Source organism: Euphorbia lathyris, chromosome 1 (genome assembly GCF_963576675.1).
Source record: "Euphorbia lathyris chromosome 1, ddEupLath1.1, whole genome shotgun sequence".
In the NCBI taxonomy this organism is placed as follows: domain Eukaryota; kingdom Viridiplantae; phylum Streptophyta; class Magnoliopsida; order Malpighiales; family Euphorbiaceae; genus Euphorbia; species Euphorbia lathyris.
In genome coordinates, this window is record NC_088910.1 from 37,643,082 (window position 1) to 37,649,120 (window position 6,039).

General features: G+C 32.7%; 1 long non-coding RNA gene across 3 annotated transcripts; it reads right to left on the bottom strand.

Moving 5' to 3' along the window:
• Positions 1-635: 635 nt before the first annotated feature.
• On the bottom strand, positions 636-5,591 carry LOC136228449 (uncharacterized). Of its 3 annotated transcripts, XR_010688723.1 has the most exons (4): positions 3,290-5,568; positions 2,950-3,117; positions 1,660-1,738; positions 636-1,249 (listed from the first exon to the last, which is right to left on the bottom strand). It is a non-coding gene; the product is annotated as an uncharacterized lncRNA (long non-coding RNA). The 3 variants fall into 3 exon arrangements; XR_010688722.1 differs by lacking the exon at positions 2,950-3,117 and having other exon boundaries at positions 3,290-5,567; XR_010688721.1 differs by lacking the exons at positions 636-1,249; positions 2,950-3,117 and having other exon boundaries at positions 1,414-1,738; positions 3,290-5,591.
• Between the last annotated feature and the right edge of the window lie 448 nt (positions 5,592-6,039).

Here is a 6,039-nt window from a genome sequence, read left to right on the forward strand (position 1 = left end):
TTCATCTTTTAGAGATGAAATTTCATTTCTGTCGTTACCTAGGTTCCATACCTCTCGCTACCTTATCCATATTTTCTTTTTTTATTTGTTTTTTTTTTTTCAAAATGACTAAATTAAAGATTTTGTATATTTGCATTCTTTTTTAGTATATGCTACTAGGCGTTATCGTTTCGATTGTTAACAAAATTTAGATTTTCGGCTTTATATGAACTCAATTGTTAGCTTTAATTGAAGTTAGATTAATTTTTCTAATTCGGAACCTGTTGAAATCCACTCATTTTTTAGTTTGAGTTTATCTAACTGCTATGGATTATATTTTTTATTTTTATTCATTTTGGTACAAATAGATATAAAGTTTCACACAATAGTTGTTCATTGAAGTTAGAGACATATTGAAAATGAAGTTTATTTCAATTATAAATTATGTTATATCATCATTATTATTATTATTATTATCAAGAAGGTATTTTTTTTCTCAGTTTTCTAGACAAAGAGATTGTAAGCGTCTAATACACTTGATAAGATGTTTATTCTTGAAGAATTTGGATTATGCTAGATACGAATTCAAAATGAAGGAAAATAAAAATAAATTTTAATGCTCAAAATTCTAAAAATGTATATTAATTATGAGATATTGAGATAATTGCTTTGCAACATTGGCTTATATAGTTTTCAACTATTATCACTACAAAAAAAAGGACTTTCGGGGACGACAAAAATCGTCCCCAAAACCATAAAAATTCGTCCCCTATATTTTAAGGGACAAGTTTTTCGTCCTCATTTTTTGTCCTTGTTTCCTCCGTCCTTGATTCTATAGGGGACAAAAAAAATGATGTCGTCCCCATTTAAAGGGACGACTGTCGTCCCCATTTAAAGGGACGACTGTCGTCCCCATTCTTAGGGACGACTGTCGTCCCCATTGAGAGGGACGATTGTCGTCCCCATTCATAGGGACGACATGTTATCCCTATTCTTAGGGACGACTTCATCTGTTGTCCCTATTCTTAGGGACGACTGTCGTCCCTATTCGTAGGGACGACATCTCATCCCCGTTTATAAGGACGACTGTCGTCCACATTTTACGTTTTTAAGGACGATTGTCGTCCACGTTCTTAAGGACAGTAGTCTTAATTTGGTAAGCCTCAATTAGCGATTGTCTGCAGTATGATTATGTGTCATAAACTGCTGATATGCCAAGTTGATCCAGGTACTTGTCCAACATCACTAAACTTCAATCAGGAACAGAAACCTGAAGATTTTTTCAAAAGAAAGAACTAAGTGCAAAGGGAAAAAAAGAAATAAGCATTTTCTTCAAAACTAATGACAAAAAAGTTGAAATGATTATACATTAGTAACAAGTATGAAGACATAGAAGAAACGAATACCAATAATATTAAGATGACGAAACCAAAGAAGAAGAATGCTTATAAAATATAAATGTGGCTGATTCAACTTATTACCCTGATTTCTATGCCAATGAAAATGGAAGCTAATAGAATAAATGAATTTGAGGCAACCCACCTTATCAACAAAAATGATCAAGAAATAAACAATCATACGATAGAATTAATCTATATACTACAAGCAATTGCCTTGTTTGATTCATTTTCCATGGGAACAAATCAGTCTTTTTATACTTTCACATTTCCAATCTGTTACCTGACAAAATTTTCATGCAAGGCTACAACTGATGCAGCAAAAACTGTTCTAACCACACTTGAACCTGTTAGTCTGATTCCTGCAAGGTGAAAAATGAAATGTCAAGAGACCACAAAATAGTCAATTCATGCTCAAACATCAACAAAAATAAATTTCTTAGGCATATTAGATTTATGAAATTACTTCTCTAAGGATGATAATAACCAACTATATATAACATTATGAGGCAATAGCAAAGGAACCCCAGACATTTATGTACACTTCCTGACACAGATACCATGAGTTTAGATTCTCTGGACCAAGATTTCAAATTCATGCATTGTCAAGATAAATAAACTAATATGGTAGTCCAGGCTCCAAAAGAGACCTAAATGTTTTTAGAAATTACCATGACAAAATGTTCTCTTTCCAAGAAAAAAAAAGAACAGAGAAATTGAAAACCTTGGGAAACTTACAACAAAAGCAAAATAGCTATCCTCATTATCTCTTAAAAGCTAAACTATTTGCCATTAATCAAAAGCAACTTAATAAAAAATGCCATTAAAAGTTGAACTTATCAAATTTCTTCATATTCTTGCTTTGTGAACTGAAACCATTACTATTACTAAGACAAACCATTACTATCCTCAGGGTGTTGAAGGCCCCCAGGCCCCATGTTAAACCTGATTTGAGAGAATTGCATGACCATTTTTCAAATTCTAAAGCAAAAAGGAGTAAGAAGTCAGTGAAAAATCAATTTAGCAAAACGAGAGCAGAAGTCTTCTTGGATTTATGGTAGAAGGACAAGTACTTCAATTGAACCATTCTACTTAAACATCCAATACACTAAGAAAATGAATTTGCTTGCTGCCCCTATTTTGTACAACAACCAAATTGAGAAAGTTTAAAATGAACAGAACAATAATGTTCAATACAGAATCCAAAAGGAAAGCTTTATAGTCTACTTACTCTGAGGAAAAGACAAAACTGAACTGAGATTAAGAGAATGAGAGCATAAAATCAAAAAAAGTATATTAGTCCAATATATGAAGGAAGAAACTAAGCTTGTAAAAGAGTGTCTCCAATTTCTTTAAATCATTAAGAGGAATCTCAGACCCACTATTTCCAAAGAGCCCCACAGGCTTCTAAAGAGTACCACCAGAGACCACTTCATATATAAGGAATTGCAAATATTAAAAGGAAGAATATTGGCAAGGAGGCAGATTGCGTCTTCAATAGCTAATTAAGAAACGTGAACGCGATTTTAGACACACTATACACAAAGAGTATTAGAAAATGTGTTATTACTACCTTAAGAACAAAAGTATTATGCATTTTCTTGCATCCAAGCATGTAGCATCCACACATTGCTCCAATGTATAATACAAGATGCCACATATTCCTATTATTCTTCAAAATTCAACACAATTATAGGACACCCTTTCTTGCATTGAGTCTGGCAAGCCCAAAATTAGCTACCTAAAAAAGGAACTGATTCTCAATTTAAAATGCAAGAAATATGTAAGTTGTCTGTATGCCTGCATTGTTCTAACTCAACTCTGCAATTCAGCACTCAAATGGATGATACAAATAAACAGGATGATGGACATAGCAATTTTGGAGCTACAGATATAAAGAATAGAATGGTAACCTTGTTGTTTTCCTTTTTTAGCTCTTGCCCCGTGTTTCAAAATCTACACCAAAATCTTGACAAATCACCTATAATTGGAATTTGATCAATGTTTCAAATTAGGTGCCATATATTAACAAACAAATGAACTTCTAAATCTGAAAGGAAAACACATCAACAACTTTGCAAGCAACACTTTGTTAAGACCATAATGTTCAACATAAACAGTTTAGAAGGCATGAGTACATAGTATAGAAGGGCCAAAAATTAGCAGATAATGCATCTTCAGTGACAGCCCGGCCATCCAACATAGTCAAACTACCAATACCAGCCAACACAATGTTCTTGCAAAACTACACACATAAAAATGTGAAAAGTTTTAACATATATAAAGTACCAAGAATAAAACAAACTCCAATAAAATCATGTTAATACGAAAAATAGACCAAATTGCATAAGAGGTACACTGGAAATTTGAAAAAGTTAAGAAATCCAATAAAATCATTGAAACATGTTAGCCGTAATTTTTTTTTATGTCTCGCAAATTTTTTAAATTGACTTGCAATTGGTTTTGCACTATGTTGCACGGTTACAGACTCAAAAATTGCCACGGAAAACATTATTGCTAAAACATAACCCTCTTACAATAGCCTTCAAATGAAAATAGACACGGACATGACATGCGGAAATGCAATTAAAGAGTGTCCATGTAATATAGGTTTTGCAAGCCAATAGAGATATTGTTGAGTGCTTTATATATATATATATATATATATATATATATATATATATATAAACATAAAAATGATTTGAATATCTTTTTCTAAAACAAAAAATAATAGATTTTGACCAAGATAAAACAAAAGTTTCTTTATATTCTAAATTGTTACAAGTGGTAAGGAACTAAGTGATTACAAAGGTAATCTTCAACCCATTTTTATTCTTACAAAAACTAGAAAAGCTCCCATAATTTCCATTTTTTAATTTCCCATCCCTGAAAATAACCACTGTCCAAACAAGACTTTTCATTTTCAAATTGGAAAGATTATTATCCAACAAGGTAGCTTGCAAAAATAAGTTGCAGCAGGGGCAGAGAGGTATTTTGTGCTAATTCATGGGGCCTTTTATTGAGCTTGGTGCTGATACAAGGCTTCACCTCTTCTAAAATCGGAGAGCCATAATGTTTGAACTCTAGATTTGGCTGGCTGCTCCATTATCTCTCATTGTAGTATCCAGAACATAAGGGCTATTTTTGAAGTTTTATATGAAACATTCACCAAATTACAACATTGTTCTCGCCAGCATTTAGGTGGGGGGAGGCAGCCCTATACCACACTACTCAGGGGAGGCACCGGGGCTGGGGACGTCAGGCCCCCGAGCTTCAGGATGCCTCCGCCACTTACTGAAAGTACTCTAAAACTAATTTATACATGGTTTGCTCTAAAAGATATGTACCTCATGTGCGTTCAGACCAACTACAATAATGTAGAAACTAAAGATAATGTGTAATTCTCAAGTCATGCATATCAAGCAATTTCACCCTGTCTCACCAAAAGCAAATTAACAAAAAAATAACAATAGTGTCAGTTCAGATCCCTCTGCTACTGTAGTAGGACAACTAGATAAGAGCTTTCAGACAAGATTGAAAATATAGGATAACCAGCAATTCAAATCCCTACAAAGTAGAGTTGAGTCCATCACAAACTTCTCAATGACAAAGTAAAGATGAGTAAGAATTTCCTGATAATAACTATTAACTAATTAGTTTTTCAAAGTGGTCCAAGTAACCTAGATTAATTTAATAAACCAAAGAAAACCTTCAAATCTGTAAGTTCCTGTTACTTTGGGATAACTAAAGTACCAAACACAGGAATAACAATAAAGAACAGAGAATATGAGCATTGATTCTTATTAAACCTACTACTACTACATGTTTACAATAGATGATTTAATTGCCGAATTTAGGGCTAACCTAAAGGAAGAAAAAGACTTATCTTATTGCCTTTCTCTAGTGTTTTTCTGTTGAAGGAACGCAACTATGACCCTCCATCCCTCTGTCTTCTGTTCGGCTGTTTGCTTCGATCCAATTGACAAACCCTCACTCTTAGTTGTGTTTCAATTCGCCAAATTGAATTCTCTATCCGATGCTTGAATTTCGATTCAGAAGATAAAGGAATTCGAGCTTGGGGGCTGGTGCACATCATTAGGGGGCGGAGCTTGGGGGCGGCAGCCATGGCGCCGATGGCTTGGATGCCTCCGCCTCTTGTACGGATAAACGACTACAACATTTAGGAGATAAAAAAGAAAGAAGCAAATACCCATATGCCAAATTTGTCCCCTCTAATTAATTAATTTTAAATCTAAAAATGTATTTAATGTTTATTAATTGAATTCGTCCCCTAATATAAATTAAAAAATAATTGGAGACAATAAATATGGTTGTCTCCTATATTAATTTTAAAAATATAATTAAGGTCAAAAATTATAAATTGTCCCTAACCATTCATATCTGAAACTCATATTTTTTGTAGTGTATATTGTGGTTTGTACAAAATTGTTAAAATTTCAAGAGTTTTTAACAGATAAAATAAAACATGATCATAGAACAAATTGTTGGAAAATATTAATTAAAAAATATTATTATTTGAATCTCTTTAAATTCTAAAATGTTAAGCATAATGATTCTAATTAATAGAATTAATTTCACATATTAATTATAAAACGTTTTTTTTACTGAGTGGTTATAATTGCGATTTAATTCTATTTAACTA